Source organism: Mesoplodon mirus (genome assembly GCF_964341445.2).
Source record: "Mesoplodon mirus genome assembly, chromosome: 4".
Classification (NCBI taxonomy): Eukaryota; Metazoa; Chordata; class Mammalia; order Artiodactyla; family Ziphiidae; genus Mesoplodon; species Mesoplodon mirus.
In genome coordinates, this window is record NC_138979.1 from 21,776,791 (window position 1) to 21,797,816 (window position 21,026).

The window sequence follows — 21,026 nt, forward strand, 5'->3', positions numbered from 1 at the left end:
TGGACTCCTGCATCTGTAATGTACTAGCTATGTAACTTTGAGTGAGATTCCTAACTTTCCTGACTTTAATTTTGTGATCTTAAAATGGGAATAAGGGCTTCCCTGGTGGCGCAGTGGTTGAGAGTCTGCCTGCTGATGCAGGGGACACGGGTTCGTGCCCTGGTCCGGGAAGATCCCACATGCTGCGGAGCGGCTAGGCCTGTGAGCCATGGCCGCTGGGCCTGCGCGTCCGGAGCCTGTGCTCCACGACGGGAGGGGCCGCAGCGGTGAGAGGCCCGCGTACCGCAAAAAATAATAATAATAAAATAAAATGGGAATAATAACACCATTCCTTAGGGTCATAAGGAAGATAAATACACTTTATGGGAAGCCCCTAGATGGACTCATGACCCTTTGCTGGTCCCAAATGGCAAATTATGCAGTGTTATTATTATTGTCATTACTCCTGTTACTACTGTCACTATTGTTTCCATCTCTACCTCCAGCCCTTGCAAAATATGGACCAATTTTTATATCTACTGCTTTCGTGCTCTGAGGGTCATTAATTGCACAGGGTTTTCAGTCATATAGAATTGGGCTACTTTCTTAGTTCTTTCATGCCCTGACCATGTGATTATGAAAAAAACTGCTCATCCTCTCTGCATCTCAGTTTCTTCATCTATGAAAAAGAGAACAACAGCATCTCCTTGTACATCACTGTGAGGATTGAATACAATAATGTCTGTATGTATATGTATACGAAGCACTAACAATTGTGTCTCCAAAGTACAGGCTTGCAGTAAACTATAGTTTGTACTAGAAATGCTTAATATTATTAATTTTATGATAAATCCAAAAAGAAAAGAAAACAAGCAAGAATTTCTGGCAAAAGCCATTTAACTTCTCCTGCTTTGTCCTATATCCATCTGTAGCACAAGATTCTCTCTCTTATACCCAAGCCCCAAATTATTTTCTTTGTTTGCTGCATAAGGGAGAGATGTTACAGGGAGGAAATCAAGCAAATAATGCAACTAGACAAGGCTGTTAAAATGCACACCCCTAAACACATTTTTAGAAGAGATACTAAATAATCCACTGTCCCCAAAGAAAAGAAAAGCAAACAGATAAGATCACAACATATGCCATGAAAAAAGTCCCAAAGTGAAAAGGTGGTTATATAAAGAGCTAGTGAACAATATAAGTACTATAAATACATACATAATTTCATCATTTGCTGTCTCACTGTTAGATGTACTCTCTCAGATTGTTCTCACACATCTGTTCAAGACAAAGCTGCTGAGCCTCTTAAATTACAGCTCATAAAAACACACATTTTGGGTTGCAATTTTTAAAGTATTCAAATTTTATTTAAGGACAGTTTTATGTTCCTGGCTTTGGAAGGCGATAACATATTTCCCATAATCAAACCACTCTTAAACATTAAAGACTTTACTGAATGTTAATTAAACCCAGAAAATATGTTGTAAAAAATTAAAATTCCAGGGCTTCCCTGGAGGCGCAGTGGTTGAGAGTCCGCCTGCTGATGCAGGGGACACGGGTTCGTGCCCTGGTCTGGGAAGATCCCACATGCCACGGAGCGGCTAGGCCCGTGAGCCACGGCCGCTGAGCCTGCGCGTCCGGAGCCTGTGCTCCACAACGGGAGAGGCCACAACAGTGAGAGGCCCCTGTACCACAAAAAAATAATAAAATAAAAAAATAAAATCCCAGACTCATTTAAACCTCAGATATTTTAAAAGATAAAGAGGGTCTAGCAGGTGATAGTGAAAAATTAACTAGTGGGGATTTTTATTTTGGGTTTATTTTTTTATTTGCAACATCTTATTTGTAAGGATTCAGTATTGATGAATTTATCCAAGATGAGATTTCATCTCTAAGACTAGATTACATAAGTATTGCCTGGACCATCATACCTTATATTTGCAACATCTTATTTGTAAGGATTCAGTATTGATGAATTTATCCAAGATGAGATTTCATCTCTAAGACTAGATTATATAAGTATTGCCTGGACCATCATATCTTATATCATGAGATATTAAAAACTGTTCCTTTATAATTCTAGAGAATACTTGAATAGTAATACTTATATACAGCAAATCTGTTCTACATTTTTCTTCATATAATCCTACCTCAAAGTTTTATATGATATTTTCCATTTTTAATAAAGCAATTCCATTATTTTGTGTATGTTATTTTTATATACTTTAAAAATATTTAAGGGAGAAGACTGGTTCTGACTTTTTTTCGGAAACCTGGTTGACAGAATAAAACTATTTGGAAATAGTAGACCACATATTATATTTTCTTCAGTAATCTATGTAAAAGCGGCATTGGTGAGGAACATAAGTCACAAATAATGAACTCCTTAGTACTGTTTGCAAGGGAACTCTCTATTGTTTGCAACAGACCACCATGAGGAAGTTGAGTCTACAAACACAATCCTACATTTTTCAATTTTTCAGGAAGAAACAAGAAATACATTAACTTTTTTCTCCCTAAGGATTGGAAAGAAAACAGAGATGGGATATAGGAGATTGCTACTAGAAGCAGAAAAGCAGTCTTAAACATCCCTTGTCAAATGTGAATGGAGAATAACTCCAGAGATAATTAGAAATGCCAAGGATGAAAATTAATGTCTTCTTTCCTAGTAAAATGCACTGTTTATATGCACTGTTTATAATCCATTGAAACCATAGATTATATATTGTATAACCATAGATTATACATAGATTATGTATGGCCAATATTATATTGGCTATACGTAGAAAAAACCTGATGGATTAAGACAAAGGGCACAGCCAGAAAGCTCAGAGCCTCAGGGAACATTGTAAGGAAGTCTCTGATGATCCCAGAGGAAGGGCACAAGCTGCATTGGCCTAAACACCCTTTTCCCAGTGATGTACTTGTGATTTTGTTCTTAAAATAACAGCATATTTTTAATGAATAAATTATAATCAGTATATAAGAAACTGATTTATATGCTAGATTGTGCTTTCTCTGATATTCACATTAGTCAAAGAATTTAGATTGAGCCTCTTCAGAGCTGATGTCCTATTGTTTGGTGGCAAAACTTGGAAGTTTAGGCCAGGTATCCAAAAAAAAATTGCTTTTGAAACCCAACATACTGAGATGGGTAACTTCTGGGTAGAGAACACTAGCATTTACTTCATTACTTTACAAACCAACACTGTTTTATTGTCAAAAGAACCTGCCTGGTGAAGTAGGGCCCACTCTGCCTGTGGAGGGGCTATGGACCTTGGTTGCCTGGGGCCCATGGGAGAGATGGGTCCATGCAGTGAGAACAGCTCTGGCCACCACTGGTACCTGGGTGGTCAGAGGCAGCATCTGGAGGGTCAGCAGGGGGCATGGGAGCCCCCAGGGAGCTGGGTCTTGGCTCCCCCTGGCTCATCTGCAGGAGGCCAGTGAGGGAGATCAGCTCAGGCCCTCTGAGCCAGGAGGTGGAGCAGCCAGAGGATGGAGTGGGGAGGACCCAGGGGGACATAATTGGGGTTGGGAGCAGCAGCTTCAGAGAGTGCATCACCTGCTGAGGGCCCTGAGACAGGTACAGGGGAACACGCTGCCCACAGGGCAGCAGAGGGTCAGAAAGAAAGACATCTTCATAGCACATCACCGGGAACCCTGCATCCCTGGGCACATGCTCTCCACTCTGATGTCCTGCTAGACGGGCCTGAGGCCCCTGCCTCACGCTGCTGCCTCATACAGAGGCCAGAATGAGGGACGGCACAAGGTCTGGCCTGAGAAGGAGGTGCCGGACCCACAGCTGGGCCCCCGCACCAGACGAGGTCCCGCTTGAGCCTCATAGTTGGGGTCCCAGGGCAGTAGCAGGGTCATCCTTGACAGGGCCACCTCCCAGGTCATCTGGGGGTAGGGGGGAACTGGGGTTCCCGGGGACCACTTGGCAGCGAGGCCTGGGGGCGACAGAGGCAGCAGCTGCTCTTTGTGGATCCAGGAAGGCCTTCGGTACCAGGGCTGAGGACTGTCCAGTGGGGATGTTCTTGGCTCCCCCAGGGCTTCCTCTCCAGAGTCCCTGGCCTGGCCGGGGTTGCTGACCGCTGAGGGGCCTTGTTACTTGGGCGCCTGCTCTTCACCCGGGCTGCACTGCCGGGGGGCCCAGGGCAACATGCGGTGTACGGGGGGAGGGCTAGGCAGGGCCCCACACTGCCCGCCTCGCCCGCCTGGCCCCTCCCGGCTTCCACTTGGGCCCAGCCTCCCTCAGTGGCCCTTGCTGCCCTGCACGTCCCTGCAAGCCCAGGTTGCGGCCCACCTTGCAGGGTACTTCATTACTTTAATTATCCCCCAAACCTACAATGTCCACAATGGGGACTTGTTTTTTAAGGCACAGCCCCAAATGTTGCTGGAAATAATATGCCTATTAAACAGAAGACTTTGGAAAGCAAGGGACTGTTTCAAAAGACTGTTATGATGGGAATTCTGCCATTGGTACCGTGGACTATGCTAACTATTTTTTATTGCATTGGGGAAATGGTAGAATGAAAATGAACACCTCCAGGCAGAGTTAAGAGAATCGGGGGAAGGGAATTCTATGATTATCATAAATTAATCTCTTTTAGCTTCAAGTTATGATTCAAGTTGATTTCTCATCCTTATCAAATTTCTTATGTGCATATTAGGGGCTGATAGGAAAAGGATGGAGCCCTGAGAACTGGAATGAAGGCAATTCACATGAATCTGGGTATCCTGACCTTACAAATCCCTGTAAGCCTTCCTCACCAGCAGATCCTGCTCCTCCTCCCCTTTCTGAGGAAGGAGCTTCTCCCAGCACGAGGAGAGTGTAATGACCTTACATTGCAGGGGAAAGCTTATTTCCAAATGATCCACCCTTGCTATCCCTCATGGCCTGCAGAACCATGCTAGAGTCAAAGCCAACCTAATCAAGGGAAATGATTACCAAGTCTGACCTGGAAGGAGCCAATTCACACACTGAAAAAACTGCAAAATGTGGTAAGTTTATATCAGCAGAAATTAATATACATGTGCAGAAATGGAATCTAAGTGTAATTGCCCAGGGTGGAAGAAAATAATACTGGAATGGCCAAATGTATCAACATGGATGCACTTATCAGGCATTCTGGATTCCATACGTTAGCTTGAGCAACTGGGAAAGACCCTCACAATTTGCTTACACAGTTGACTAAACCTGGATGTCATATTGGTTTACATTAAATGAAGCTGAAGTGTGCAATTTCCTTCTTATAATGTAGAGGAATAAATCTAATGACTTAGGGAACTGGAATGATGGAGTAGATGTCTAATGTGTGACTTGCTCACCCATCTCCTGGGGGCTGTTCAGAGGACACGTTTCACAAAATCACGGAGGAATATTTGGTGAGGGAAGCAGCAACCTCCGTGGAAAGCTCTGCAGACAACCTCTGTAGGAGGGGATGATGGCAGGTCCTCTTGGGGCAGCACCCTGCTACCCTGTCACAAGTGTGTACACAAGTGTAAAATCCTCCTCCTTTCCTTCCTCAAAGGGACTGGGTCCCTTAGCTTGGATAACTGTGCATTTCAGAAAGGAAAGTAGGAATACTTGGGGTTACTGGACCCTGACTCCGAGCTGCACTAAACCCAGAAAGTCTATCAGTCAAGGTGGGGACTTTTGAGGGTTGGTGGTAAAGAGGCTTCTGGCCTGACTCTGTTTCTTGATGTATCCAGTGGGTCCACAAATTTATCTGGAGTTTATTTCCCATTTTAAAATATGCAGTTAGAAAAGATAACACTTGCCTGGTGGCATAATCCCTCATTGGTTTCCAGACCCACCCATCCTTTTTCTAAACTGTTGGCCAATGTATGTATTTGTATTCACAATCACCTTTCTTCCTCCTTCAAAAGGAAAGCATACATTTCACCCATTCCAAATCTAATGATAACACCCTTAGCTGGGTTATAAAATTTCCAGGGCAGTCAAAAAAGTTATAAGTATTGGTTTGGGGAGAAGTCTTTCTAGTCCTGTAAGTCTTCCTCTCTTTTCCCATCTTATACATATTCTGATGGGGGTGAATCTGAGCTCATGATAAATATTCTGAATTTGGAACAACCAAAGCAGTAGAGTATAATGATACTGATTTTTTTCTAAATATAATTAGCATGTTCTCATGAACTACATTTTGTCAATCTTTTCACTTTGGATAAAACCAACCAACAAATTTTTGTGTGATTTTCTTTCAAATTGGGTGTGCATGATTCAATAAATAGTTAAAACATACTTAACAAGTTTTGTCACAAAATATTTGTTAATAATTCATCATACTCTTCTATAATATTTATTATGTACTATCTTTTAGAATATAACGCATAATACCATATTTGAAAATTTTAAATATGCATGAGAACATACATAGATTTTCAGAATTCCAATAATGACTATGCAAGCAAAACCTTTGGTATTTCAGATCCTATCATGGGGTGTCATTATGTTGAAGGTTGAAATGCAAACAGGAACGCACAGCAAGTACTGAACATCCATGCACCAATTTGGAAACTGTGCATTCAGTTATCTTTGTACATCACTGGCACTTATATCCAATGCCAATGACATGTTAAAATCCTAAGTTGTTTTTTTATTTGCCCTTTTCACCTCCTAATTATAAATGAGATGATTCAGACTGCACGGAAGGAACTGAGATGGGGAAAGTGAGGGGGAGAAAAGGGCAAGAAAGTGCTGGCAGTGAAAGCCATTTCTACATGTCAGTTTTAATGTGGATGTAAGTGTCTAAATGACAGAGTGCCCAGTAGCTTGACAGGACACTTTTTCAGCTTCCTCCAAAGCTTGAGGAAAGAGCTAAGGTTAGTTAGAGGATTACGAGGTGGTAATGCCCATTCAAGTTTTTCTGACATAATCTGAGTTTAAATCAAAAGGACATAAACAAAAACTAAACAGGCTTTCTTAGAATATCAGAGCACTCATCATCAACTGAAGCTGGAACAAAGTATTTTCAGGATCAATAATACAAGACATTATATTCTTTTAGTCAGTGCATATAATGTGTTATCCCCCTCATGGGAGTATGACATGCAAGGTGCCTTCTGTCCCTGACTGGCGCCCACCTATACATAGCCCCCGGCCTGACCCGTCACTGGCCCTCACTACACTGTGCACACCCAGAGTGTGTGGCCAGAGGAAAGCAAAACAACATCTAAGGTCCCCACAGCTGACTGCAAGCCCTGATCATGCCCTGCCTTCTTGACATTGGCCAGTGCCGCAGCACATACCTGTAGAGAGGCCTTCCAGCTCTGTACTGCAAGCTCCAGCCCAACTCTCATCACCACCTTCCCTTGCAGTGTGTGTGCAAATGGGAGAGAATGCAGCCACAGGAGAGCACAGCACACCCGGGGCCCCTGCAGCTGCTTCAGGTCCAGATCAGGCCCTGCCTTCAGTCACTGGCTCATACCACCATACCTGGCTATAGCTAACCCCTCCAGCTATGGACATCCATGTCCCCCAGCCCAGCCCTGTCAATGGTCACCACTGCAGTATGCATACTGGAGGGTAGAGTGTGAAGCCAAGGGAAAGCATGCCGACACCCATGTCTTTAGCAGATGCCACTAAGCCCATAGTTGGCCCTGGCCCCTGCTACCTACTCTGACCCCCCATTACTATGAGTGTGTCTACAAGTGACCTCCCCTACTACATAGGCACTTGCAGCTGGGCCCTGCAACCAAGTGTGTGCACACCACAGGCTCCAGCCACCACTGATGCCTGCCCTGGTCCTTAGTTACTAGTCCTTGAGGCACCATTTAGGAGACCAATAGCAATTGCAGCCACTGCAGAACCCCCATAGTGCTTGCCAAGGACCACACAATTGTTGATACTGTGAACCTTAGTAGCTGAGCCAAAGAGACATCATACTCCCTTGGACCCAGTGCTGCCACACACTCTTGCACCTGGCGCCCTGGGCCACTAGATCCACGGTTACAGCATAGTCCATTGTGCCTCCATCTGCAGGTGACAGGCTTCCCTTACTTAAATCAGCCCATGAAGTCTTTAAGAGGTGACTGTTCCTTCAAATGTACAGATAGCTACACAAGTCTACAGGGATCACAAAGTATCAGGGAAACAAAATGCCATGAAAGTAATACAGTAGACCTCCAGTAACTGGCTCCAAAGAAAAGGAGATCCAGAAATTGCACAACAAATAATTCAAAATAATTGTTCTACAGGCTCTCAGAGAGCTAAAAGAGAGCACAGATAAACAATTTAACAATATGGAGAAAACAACACAAGAACAAAATGAAAACCTCAACAACAACAACAAAAACAGAAAACAGAACCAAACAGAAATTTTGGAATGAAGAATACAATGACTGAACTGAAGAATTCAACAGAGAGTTCACATGAAACTTGAACAAATAGAAGTGAGAATCAGTGAGCTAGAAGCTTGAAGACAGATCAATTAAGATTATACAATTAGAACAACAACAACAAAAGAATGAGAAGGAATAAATAAAGCCTACGATAGATATGGAATACCATCAAAGGAAATACTGTACACATTATTGGAGCCCCAAAAGGGGAAGACAGGGAGAAAGGAGTAAAAAGCTTATTTAACCAAATAATGGCTGAGAACTTTCTAGCCATGAGGAGAGATCTGGACATCCAAATTCAAGCTAATAGGTCACTTCAAAATTTCAACCCAAAATGTTCTTCTCCAAGATGCATAATAATAAAAATTGTCTAAAACCAAATACAAAGAGAGAATTTAAAAAGCAGAAAGAGAAGAAAAATTTCTCTCATAAAATGGAACCCCCATAAGGCTATCAGCAGATGTCTCAGCAGAGACCTTACAGTACAAGAGAGAATGGGCTGATATATTTGAAGTGTTAAAAGAAAGAAACTGCCAATCAAGATTAATTTACCCAGCAAAATTCACCTTCAGAGTTGAAGGGTGAAATGAAGACCTTCACTAACAAAGAAAAGCTGAGGGAATTCATCATCATTAAACCCACATTATAAAGACTGCTAAAAGGAGTTTTCAAGCTGAAACAAAAGGATATTAATTAGTTACATCAAAACATATAAAAATATATAACACACTGGTAAAAGTAAGCATATAGTCAGATTCAGAATACCCTAATACTGTAAAATGGTGATGTGCTACTATTTAACTCTAAAATGAAGGTTAAAGGGCAAAAGTATTAAAGATACCAGTAAGTTCAATGATTTGTTAATTGGATACACAATAAAACATGTAAATGGTGTTATCAAAAATGTGAAAGTGGGGAGTAAAAGGGTAGAGATTTTGTATGTGATAAAATTTAAATTGTTAGCAGGGTAATTATACCATTACATCTATAAAACCTCATGGGAACCACAAAGTCTATAAAAGATAAACAAGAGGTAAAGAGAAGAGAATCAAAGCATACCACAATGGAACATCATGAATTTACAAAGAAAAAGGGAAGAAAGGAAGAAAAAAATAAAACTACAAACAGCCAGGAAATAATAAGGTGTCATCAGTAAGTCCTTACATATCAATAATTACTATAAATATTAATAAGTTGTTTTCTCCAATAAAAAGGCACTGAGTGGCTGGATAGATTAAAAACAAAAAAAAAGACCCAACTATATGCTGCATATGAGACATTCACCTCAGCTCTAAAAACACACATAGATTCAAAGTGAAGAGATGGCAAAAGATACTCCATGCAAGTGGAAACCAAAAGAGAGCAGGGGCACCTATACTAATATCAGTAAAAATAGACTTCACCTCAAAAGTGGTAATAAGAAACAAAGATGGTCATTATACAATGATAAAGGGTCAAGAATATATAACAACCATAAAAATATATGAACCCAACATCAGAGCATCTGAATATATTAAGCAAATAGTAACAGATCTGATGGGAGAAACAGACAACAGTACAATAATTCAGATCTACAAATAAAAGGATTATATAGATTAGTACAAGTGATAATCCAGTTCCTGTTACTCCATCTTGGCTGCAAGTAGAAATTGAATCTTTGTCTTTTGAAAGTGGACTTGATATTTAAAAACAGCCCAAAGAGAGTGCCCTGAAGACTATTAGAAAATGGAAGACTTTGGAAATTTTGGCCCCTCATCTCCACACTGGATGGATTTTATAAAGAAAAAGAAGTATTTTCTGAAGGAAAATTAGATTTCTGAACTAGTAACGGAGGGCAGTAGTATGAAGTTCTTGATTAAAAATAAGTGAAAACTATCTATGGATAATGCCATGTCTTCATGTATAGGGGCTTCTGAAAATCTATATGAACAATATAGTTTCTTTAAAATTTATTTATTTATTTATTTTTGGCCGCATTGAGTCTTTGTTGCTGCGTGCAGGCTTTCTCTAGTTGCGGCGAGTGAGGGCTACACTTCGTTGTAGTGTGCAGGCTTCTCATTGCAGCGGCTTCTCTTGTTGTAGAGTATGGGCTCCAGGCAAGCAGGCTTCAGTAGTTGTGGTATGTGGGCTCAGTAGTTGTGGTGCATGGGCTTAGTTGCTCCGTGGCATGTGGGATCTTCCGGGACCAGGGCTCGAACCCGTGTCCCCCGCATTGGCAGGCAGATTCTTAACCACTGCGCCACCAGGGAAGCCCCTTTTTTAAAAAATGTTTTTAAAAATATTTTATTATGATTGGTTCTCCTGTCAATTTGGAAAGATGAACTTGGCTCTCATTCCCGTCACCAATTTGGAAGTCCTGAGGCAGAGCTGAGCAACAAGCAGGTTAAGTGATTAACCGATTAACTGATCTGTGAGGAGCAGCGTTGGGAGGGCAGAGGGTGAAGTACCCCTCTTTCGTGAGATAGTACCCCTCATTCATCTACATGAGACAGATCATTTAGACAGAAAATAAACAAGGAAACATCGGACTTGAATCATACTTCAGACCAAATCAACCTAACAGACATATACAGAACATTTCATCCAACAACAGCAGAATACACATTCTTCTCAAGTTCATAAGGAACATTCTGCAGTATAGATCACATGACAGGTCATGAAACAAGTATCAGCAAATTTTAAAAGATTGAGATTACATCAAATATATCTTTTCTGACCACAGTGGTTTGAAAGTAGAAATAAATAACAGAAGAAAAGCTGGAAAATTCACTAATATGTGGGATTAAACAACACCTCCTGAACAACCAATGGATCAAAGAATAAATCAAAAAGGAAACCAAGAAATATCTTGAAACAACTGACAATGGAAGCATAACATATCAAAATCTATGGGATGCTGCAAAAGCAGTTCTAAGAGAATAGTTTATAGTGATAAATACCTACATTAAGAAACAAGAACAATCTCAAATCAACAATCTCATTTTATACCACAGGAAACTAGAAAAAGAAGGACTGAGCCCAAAGTTATCAGAAGGAAGAAAATAACAACAATCAGAACAGAAAGAAATGAAATAGAGACCAGAAAATCAATAGAACTGAACAATGAAACTGAGCTATTTTTTGAAAAGATAAACAAAATTAACAAACCTTTAGCTAGACTAACTCAGAAAAAGAAAGGATTCAAATAAATAAACACAGAAATGAAGGAGAAAAAAATATAACTGATACCCCAGAAATGAACGATCATGAGACTACTAAGAACAAATTACACACCAACAAACTGGAAAATCTAGATGAAATGAATAAATTCCTAGAAATATACAACCTACCAAGAATGAATCATGAAGAAAGAAAATCTGAACAGGCTAATATGAAGTAAGAGGATTGAACCTGTAATCAAAAACCTCCCAAGATAGAAAAGTCCCAGACAAGATGGTCTCACTGTGAATTCTGTGAAACATTTAAAGAAGAATTAAAGTCACTCCTTCTCAAAACTTTCCAAAAGTTGAAGAGGAGAGAATAGTTTATAGCAATAAATACCTACATTAAGAAACAAGAACTAATTTATGAGGCCAGCATTACCCTGATACCAAAGCCATAAAAGGATACTACAAGAAATGAATAATACAGAACAATATCCCTGATATAGATAGCAAAATTATCAACAAATGTTAGCAAACCAAATTCAACAGCACATTAGCAAGATCATTCACCATGATCAAGTGGGATTTATCCCTGGGGTGCAAGGATGGCTCAATATCTTCAAATCAAACAATGTGATACACAGTATCATTAGGATAGAAGATAAAAATCATACAATTATCTCAATAGACATAGAAAAAACATTTGAAAATCCTTTAGTTAAAAATCCTTTTATGATAAAAATGCTTCACAAATTGGATATAGAAGGTACTGCAACACAATAAAGGCTATATATGAAAAACCTACAGCCAACACTATAATCAATGGTGAAAGTTTGAAAGTTTTTCCTCTAAGATGAGGAACAAGACAAGGGTGTCCACTCCCACAATTCCTATTTAACATAGGACTGTAAATCCTAGCCAGGGCAATCAGGAAAGAAAAACAAATACAAGGCATCCAAAATAGGAAAGGGAGAACTAAAAATGTCCTTGTGTACAGATAATATTGTGTACTATATGGAAAATCCTAAAGACTCCACCAAAAAACTGCTAGAATAAACAACAAATTCAGTAACATTGCGGGATACAAAATACAGTTGCATTTCTACACACTAACAACAAAACATCTGAAAAAGACATAAAGAAAACAATCTCATTCACAAGACCATCAAAAACAATAAAACAGAAATAAATCTAACCAAGGAGGTGAAAGATCTGTACACAGACAACTACAAGACTTGGATGAAAGAAACTGAGGAAAATATAAATAAGTGGAAAGATATCCAGGGTCCATGAATTGGAGGAATTAATATTGGTAAAATGCCTATATCACCCAAAGACATCTGTAGAGCCTATGCAATCTCCATCAAAATTCCAATGGCATTTTTCACAGAAGTAGAAAAAAAAATTCTAAAATTTGTATGGAGCCACAAAAGACCCTAAGTAACTAAAGTAATCTTGAGAAAGAAGAACAAAGCTGGAGGCATCACAGTTTCTGTTTCAAACTATACCACAAGGCTATAATAATCAAAATAGTATGATACTGGAATAAAAATTGACCAATAGGGCAATGGAATAGATTGAGAGCCCAGACAAAAACCCCAGGATATATGGCCAACTAATATTTTATAAGGGAACCAAGAACACTCAATGAATAAAAAATAGTCTCTTCAACAAATGATGCTGGGAAAAATACATATTTGTATACAAAAGAATAAAGCTAGACCCTTATCTTACACCACTCACAATAATGAACTCAAAATGGATAAAAGACCTAAATGTAAGACCCGAAACCATCAAACTCCCTGGAGAAAATACAGGGGAAAAGCTCCTTGACATTGGTCTCAGCAGCTATTACCTGGATACAATACCTAAAGCACAAACAATAAATAAGTGTACATCAAACTAAGAAGCTGCTGCACAGCAAAAGAAACAATCAACAAAATGAATAGGTAACCCACAGAACAGGAGAAAATATCTGCAATTCATTTATCTGATACGGGGTTAATATTCAAAATAACTCATACAACTCAATAGCAGAAAAACTAACTACCTGATTAAAAAATGGGCAAAAGACCTGAATAGACATGTTCACAAAGAAGACATAAAGATGGCCAACAGGTACATGAAAAGATGTTCAACTCCACTAGTCATCAGGGAAATACAAATCAAAACCGCAATGAGATATTACCTCACACCAGTCAGAATAGCTATCAAGAAAAATACAAGTGATGACAAGTGTTGGTGAGGGTGTAGAGAAAAGCGAACCCTCGTGCACTTGTGGGAATGCAAACTGGTACAGCCATTATGGAAAACAAAATGGGGTTTCCTCAAAAGTTAAAAACAGAACTAAAATATGATCCAGTAATTCCACTTGTGGGTATTTATCTGAAGGAAACAAAAACACTACGTCAAAGAAATATCTGCACCACCATGTTCATGGCAGCATTATTTTCAATAGCCGAGACATGAAAATAACCTGTGTCCATCAATGGATGAATAGATAACGATAATGTGGTATATATACAATAGAATATTATTCAGCCATAAACAGATAACGAAATCCTACCATTTGCAAAAACATGGATGGAACCTGAGGGCATTATGCTAAGTGAAATAAGTCAGACAGAGAAAGACAAATACTGTGTGATCTCACATCTGAAATCTAAAAAAAATAAATTAAAAAACCCAAAGAGATCAGATTTGTGTTACCAGAGAAAGGGGTTGGGGAATGAGGGAAATGGATAGAGGTCAAAATGTGCAAGTTTCCAGTTATAACATCACTAAGTACTGGGGATATAATGTACAATGTAATGTCTATAGTTAACACTGCTGTATGGTATACAAGAAAATTGTTGAGGGCAGATAGATTGTAAGAGTTCTCATCAAAAGGAAAAAAAACCACTTTTTTGTATCTATATGAGATGATGGATGTTAACTAAATTTACTGTAGTAGTCATTTCACAATATTTGTAGGACAAGTCACTATGATATCCACCTTAAACTTATACTGTTTCATGCAAACGAGAGCCTTGTTCCTTTTATTCAACTTTGACACTACCTGGCACTCAAAAATACTTGCTTAAATGGTATCCTGATTTTGTGCACTTTTTAAATTGTGGGAATGTTTTGCTCTTTGTTCTTAAAAACTGAAGTATAATTTACATATTGTAAATTGCACAAATCTCAAGGTTACTACAGTTTGATAAACTTTGACAAATGTATATATGAGGTAACCTCAGACTGAATCAAGAGAGCATTTCTATCACCATGGAGAGCTTTTTCATACCCTTTCCAATCAATCCCTCTGCACCAACAACCGCTGTTATGATTTCTACTGTTATACATTACATTTATCTGCTTTTTGAACTTTCCGTAAGAGGAAACATGCAGTTGGCACTCTTTTTGATCAACATGATGTTTTGGAGATCTCTCCAGGTCACTGAATGTATCAATACTTTGTTCCTTTTTGGTTGCTGAGTAATATTCCATTTATGGGTATAACACAATGTACTTCCTGCTGTCTTGGTGATGAACACTTGGTTTGTTTCAGATATATTATTTCATGAAAATAAAATACATTATGCACATTCTTATACAAATATTTTTGTGTACATATGAACTTATTTCTCTCAGGCATAGAGACTTGAGGTATAATTGCTGGGTAATAGAACAGATGTCTGGTTAACTTTATTAGAAACTTCCCAACGGTTTTCCTAAGGGCTTATACCATTTTACATTCACACCAGCAATGTATGAGAGTTATAGTTTCCCTACATCCTTGCTAACACTTGATATTATTATTCTTACAGGTGTCTAGTGGTATTACCTTGTGGTTTTATTTTGCATTTCCCTAGTAATAAGGTTGAGCATCATTTAAAGTAGTGTTGTGAAGTATGTGTTCAAATATTTTGCCATTAAATTTTTTTAGATTATTGATTTGAATTATTTCTTTGTATAAACAAATGTGGTTTCTTTATAATATGAATGTTTTCTCTCAGTGACTGAATTTTTTTCTTAATGGTGTCTACCATACAATTTTGAGCAAGTCATAAGTATCCTTGAAATTATTTTACCCATATTTTCTTAGGATATACTTTACAAGAAATTAAATTTCTAAATCAGAAAGTGTGTGTGTATGCCTATAAATATACACACAATTCCTCCTCCCCCCAGTTCAGATCCTGTACACACACATTAAAATATTCAGACTAGGTCTTTGGGGCCCCATATTTTAGTCTTACGTTTCCACTAATTATCATTTTCAGATACACACTATAATTTTCCCCTTTCCTCTTATACCTTAACTATATTTCTCATCCATTAAAAAAGAGCCCTCCTAAATATAATAAGGATGAAAAAGAATAAATAGTTGTTAAGAACCTACTATGTGAGGGGCACAGGACTATCATCTGGATATAAATGATCTCATTCAATCCACAGACCAAACCAATGAATTTTATTCTCATTTCATTCTTTATAACTGAAGAAGCTGAAATCTGAGTTACCCAAGCATATCCAATTAGCAAATGGTAGAGACAGGATTCAAATCAGGTGGTCTGCCTCTAAATCTCAGTACGTTTCTCCATTCAACTGGGTGTTTTCTAATAAAATTTCAAGAAAACAGTGTAGCAAAACTGATATAAAAACACAATTTAACTTCCACTTCCAGTGCCACGTGTAAGGGCCTTGAAAGTCACCACTACATCCTAGTCACCACTACATCCTAACAGCAAGTAAAAAGCTGAAGAGATGGAAAAATCAACAGCTCTTTCTGGATTCCTAAGAGAGGAGAGAAGAGGACACAACAAACTGCTGTCTCCAAGATTGGAGGGACAGGCGAATACAGGTTTATCGGAACAGAGACTCAGGAGCAGAAATTGACACGAGAGGGAAAACTGCAACTGTAAATGACAATTTGCTAGAAGCTCAGTGCAGACATGTCTGAGAGTTAAAACTCCGGGGGGGTGGGGGGGTGCGGGGGTGGGCGGGGAGGCTTCCCTGGTGGCACAGTGGTTGAGAGTCCGCCTGCCGATGGAGGGGACACGGGTTCGTGCCCCGGTCCGGGAAGATCCCACATGCCGCGGAGCAGCTGGGCCCGTGAACCATGGCCGCTGAGCCTGCGCGTCCGGAGCCTGTGCTCCGCAACGGGAGAGGCCACAACAATGAGAGGCCCGCGTACTGCAAAAAACCCCAAAAAACCAAAACTCCAGGGGGAACCAGTCATGGGGGGGGCAAAAATATTGAGAGACTTACCTTTAGGAGCTCGAGAAGGTCCCCACAATAAATATCAAAGAAAAATTCTCTCAGGCTTACGGCAGGGAAGAGGAAAAGGAACCATTTTAAAATACTCCAGGTCTTAACAAGACCTGCCCTCAGGAGAAATTAATTAACCAGAGCCCAACCTGCCGGGCTATTATCAGAGCATAACTAACACCTGAGCAAGGGAAATACCCAACTCCGGCCCACTCTAGCTATCCTGTCCTACCTAAGGGGAGAGAAAAAAAGAGAAACACGTGAGAAGTTCACAGTCCAGAGGCATAGGTTCACTAAAAGCCTGGGACCTGGTCATGGCTCTATAGAGGGCTTCTCATCCCGATATATCTCACCCCACATTCCTAACGGCCTATTTATAGCAATTCCTTTCACCTGGTACATCATATCTGGCTATCCAGAAAAAATTACAAGGCATACAAACAGGCCGAAACACAATTTGAAGAGACAGGCCAAGCATCAGAACTAGATTTAAATATGGCAGGGAGATTGGAGTTATTAGGCTGGGAATGTAAAACAACTCTCATTAATAGACTAAAGGTCCTAATGGATAAAGTAGACTGTGTGTAAGAATAGATGAGCACTCTAAGCAGAGAGATGGAAATCCTATGAAAGGATCAAAAAGGAATTCTAGATGTAAAAACACCTGTAACAGAAATAAAGAATGCCTTTATGGGCTTATTCATTAAACTACACACAGCTGAGGAAAGAATTTCTCAGCTAGAAGATATATTAATAGAATCCTCAAAAAATAAAGAAACCAAAAGCTAGTTCTTTGAAAAGATCAATAAAATTGATAAGACTCTAGCTAGGCTACTTAAGAAAATGGGAGAGATGGCATGAATTACTAATACAAGAAGTAAAAGAGGGCACATCACTACAGATCTCATAGACATTAAAAGGATAATAAAGGAATGCCGTAAATAACCCCATGCCCACAAATTTGATCACCTAGATGAAATGGACCACTTCCTTGAAAGACACGATCTGCCAAAACTCACACAAGAAGACACAGATGATCTGAATAGTCATATATTTATTAAAGATATTGAAACAATATTGAATAACCTCTCCAAACAGAGAGCATCTAGATATAGACATTATACTCTTCACAAAAATTAACTTAAAATAACCCTAAATGTAAAACGTAAAACTGTAAGACTCTTTAGAAGATAACCTAGGAGAAAATCTAGATGACCTTGGGTATGGTGATGCCTTTTTAGATACAACATCAAAGACATGATCCATAAAAGAAATAATGGATAAGGTGCACTTCATTAAAATTAAAAATTTCTGCAAGAGTTTATCAAGAGAAGAAGAAGACAAGCCACGGGCTGGAGAAAATATTTGCAAAAGCAGATCTGATAAAGGACTGTTATCTAAAATATACAAACGACTCTTAAAACTCAAAAATAAGTTAACAATCAACCCAAGTAAAAAAAGGACCAAAGACCTTACTAGATACCTCACCAAAAATATATAGATGGCAAATGGTCATATGAAAAGAAACTCCACATATGTCATCAGGGAAATTAAAACAGTAATGAGATACCATTACACTCCTATTAGGATGGCTGATTTCTAGAACCCTGAGAACACCAAATGTTGGTAAGGATGTGGATGAACAGGAACTCTCATTCATTGCTGGTATATATACAAAATGGCATAGTCACTTTGGAAGACAAGCTTGGCAGTTTCTTACAAAATTAAACATACTCTTACCATATGATCCAGCAGTTGTACTTTGTTATTTATCCAAAGGAGTTGAAAACTGTGTTCACAGAAAAACCCATCACAGATGTTTACAGCAGCTTTATTCATAACTGTCAAAATTTGGAAGCAAACAGATGTACTTCAGTTAAGTGAATGGATAAAGTAATTATGATATATCCAGACAATGGAAAAGAGCTATCAAGCCATGAAAAGACATGGAGGAACTTTAAATGCATGTTACTAAGCGAAAGAAGCCAATTTGAAAAGGTTACATACTGTATGATTCCAACTAACTGACATTCTGGAAAAGGCAAAACTATGGAGACATGAAAAGATCAATGGTTTTCAGGCGGTGGGGATGGAGGGAGAGATGAGTAGTCAGCAATCAGAAGAATTTGAGGGTGCTGAAAATACTCTGTATGACATAATGACGGATATGTCATTATGCATTTGTCCAAACCCACAGAATGTACAACACCAGGAATGAACCCTAATTTAACATATGGACTTTAGGTGACTATGATGTGTCAGTGTAAGTCCATCCTTAGTAAAAAAAAAAAAAAAAAAAAAAAAGCACCACTCTGATGAGTGATGTTGATAATAGGGGAGGCTATGCATGTGTGGGTCTGGGGGATATATGGGAAATCTCTGTACCTCCCTCTCAAATTCATGGTAAACCTAAAATTTCTCTAAAAATAAAATTTTAGAAAACACACCAAGTTTACATTACTTCCCATTTTCTCAATAGGAACATCAATTCAGAGAAGTTACAAAACAGTGAAAAAATAAGCCTGACTTTTCACATTAGGTGAACTGTCTTTTATCTGATTATTATGTGTACACAGCATATCAGAGCTAATGTCCCTTTTTTAAACCTGATATTAACTTAGCAAAACAGAATACATCAAACCACATTCATAATCTGCAGAGTTAAATGCAGCTCCTACAAAAGCCATAATCAGGGATCAAATAGGTAAGAGGAAAACGTTCTTCTTGACCAACACATCAGAAGCAAATCACATTGGAACAAAGGTAGTTTTTACTGTTTTTTGAGCCTGCTGATATACAACTTCACTTTCATAAGCTCCTGAATTTGAAACAAAAAGTGGCGGAGGAGAGGGTGAGGATGGGGAACAGCAATAGAACTGGCACACCTGATATCTGGGAAATGCCAGTTAAGAGAGTGAAGCCACTTTAGAAGATGTGGAGGTAACAACAACCTCACAATAACAGTCATATTTTCATGTTTTGTTATGAGGTTCCCAGAGGGCATGTGTTTAATAGTAGAGATAAAGATTTTCAGTTGCCAGGAGTTCAAACCTTGAACTTTGAGATTCTGTCCAATTAGGTAAAAAGTAAAGAGGAGGAGGGATGGTTTGGAGGCAGGAGGCTAGAAACTGACTAAAGCCATTTGCAGATCTGTAGAAGGAGAAACCATAAATATTTTCCTGCCAGGTTCAGAGTAATTTACAGGTTAAACTTTGATAACGTCTATGTTTTAAGAATTGACCTGTTTTTTTTTTTGTTTTTTTTTTTTGTTGTTGTTTTTTTTTTGCGGTATGCGGGCCTCTCACTGTTGTGGCCTCTCCCGTTGCGGAGCACAGGCTCCGGACGCGCAGGCCCAGCGGCCACGGCCCACGGGCCCAGCCGCTCCGCGGCATATGGGATCCTCCCAGACCGGGGCACGAACCCGTATCCCCTGCATCGGCAGGCGGACTCCCAACCACTGCGCCACCAGGGAGGCCCGACCTGTTTTTTAAGGTAACACTTTTTAAAAACATCCAGGTTGACCCAAAGAAAACACCTGACCCTGAGAGCCGTGAGAAAATGAAATGGAATTATCTTGGAAGATTTCAATAGTTTTAGGTTACTTCAGATCATATATTCACTTGCCATACTAAATACAATGCGAATAAAATAAAGCTTTGGAATGTGCAAAATAATTTTTTAAATAAGCCTTATTTTTAGAACAATTTTATATATTCAGAAAATTTAATTTTCAAACAAGATTTATTTTTCTAGGACAGTTTTAGATTTACAGAAAAATTCAGATTGTAGAGAGAGTTCCCATATATCTTGTAAACAGTTTCCCCTGTTATTAACATCTGACAACAGTATGGTTTATTTGTTCTGATAAACCAATATTGCTACATTATTATTACATCCGCAGTTTATTCAGATGTCCTTTGTTTTTACCTAATATTCACTCCAAGATTCCATCTGGATACCACATTACATTTAGTCATCAAGTATCTAGGCTCCTTTGGGCTGTGACAGTATCTCAGACTTCTCTTATGCTTGATGACCTATACAGTTCCAAGGAGACAGTTTTGGTCAAGTATTTTGTAAGATGTCCATCTACTGGAATCTTTCCAATGTTTCCCTCACTATTAGACCAGACTATGGGTTACTGGGAGGAGGATCACAAAGATGGGGTACCATCTTCATCACATCATTTCGAGGGTACATACTACCAACATGACTTGTCCCTGTCAATGCTGACCTTGATCACCTGGCTGAGGTCATGTTTGGCAGGTTTCTCCACGAGAAAGTGAC

At 39.2% G+C, this 21,026-nt stretch overlaps 1 pseudogene across 1 annotated transcript; it reads right to left on the reverse strand.

Annotated features, from left to right (window-relative positions):
* Positions 1-3,247: 3,247 nt before the first annotated feature.
* On the reverse strand, positions 3,248-7,967 carry LOC309802832 (histone deacetylase complex subunit SAP25-like; annotated as a pseudogene). Its single transcript has 2 exons — positions 7,889-7,967; positions 3,248-4,073 (listed from the first exon to the last, which is right to left on the reverse strand). The product of its transcript is annotated as a histone deacetylase complex subunit SAP25-like (transcript).
* Between the last annotated feature and the right edge of the window lie 13,059 nt (positions 7,968-21,026).